The sequence below is a fragment of the Epinephelus lanceolatus genome, chromosome 4 (assembly GCF_041903045.1).
Source record: "Epinephelus lanceolatus isolate andai-2023 chromosome 4, ASM4190304v1, whole genome shotgun sequence".
Classification (NCBI taxonomy): Eukaryota; Metazoa; Chordata; class Actinopteri; order Perciformes; family Serranidae; genus Epinephelus; species Epinephelus lanceolatus.
Genome location: NC_135737.1, coordinates 34103681 through 34104696, shown reverse-complemented (window position 1 = coordinate 34104696; position 1016 = coordinate 34103681).

The window sequence follows — 1016 nt, the reverse complement described above, 5'->3', positions numbered from 1 at the left end:
TGACTTTGTTCATGCATGTTTTTTTGGATCATGACTATTTTCTTCCATATTATTGCACTTATGAAAGGTGAATGTGTGGATATAAACATGATATCTAGATTTATTTTCCAACATGTACATGTCATACATTTGTAGGTTATTGCATAAGGATTTAAAGAAGTCATCTGTTTAAATGTGTAATGGTGAGTATCTGTTACACATTTACATGGGGCTCAATGAAGTGACTGATTTAAAGTCTATACCCTGGAAATGGGTCATATTCTCTGCAGAGGGCTAACCTGACCAGCCCGAAGGAGAAACGTTGTACTTCGTCATAATTTGCCTTAGTAACAAATCACATGGCTTTTTACATGCATGGTCTTATCTACATGACTCATTACATGTTTTGTTCTGTGATATTTATAAATGTAAAATGACGCATTGCATTAGAAGAAACGCACCAACACAGTCCCTTATGGTTAGACCACCCTCAATAGTGTTGCAGTGACAATGCTAATCCACACAGTGGCGCTAATGTGTTAAAGACAGACTAGGAGTGCTCTGTGCACTGTCATGAGAACAACCAAAGAGATGGCATTTAAGAGACAAGATAGTTCATGTCCTCTTGTAACCTTCGGAATCCACTGTGCTGCACGTGAAAATCCTCTGCCATTAAAACCTTATTTACACCAATGTTTTCCACATAACTGATGATCTAATAACTGCAGATGAAATTAAGTGCGGTAATTCTTAGACGCAAGAATAAAAGTACATTTTCGTCATCGACGCCGGGCAAAAACGCAGTGCATGCATAGGACAAGAGCGGCATTATTGTCGTAGACCATTGCGTGGTAATAAAGGTTCATTAAATATAAGTGGCATTACAGACCAGACTATGAGAAAATGTGCTGGAACTATGTTGGAGCGTAACAAATATAGTACGCCCATATTTGACCCTGACCCAAAAAGTAACGGCGCAGTCTGCGTAGCAGGATTTAAGCGAAGCCGGAAGTTGGTGGCAGGAATCATCTTGTTCC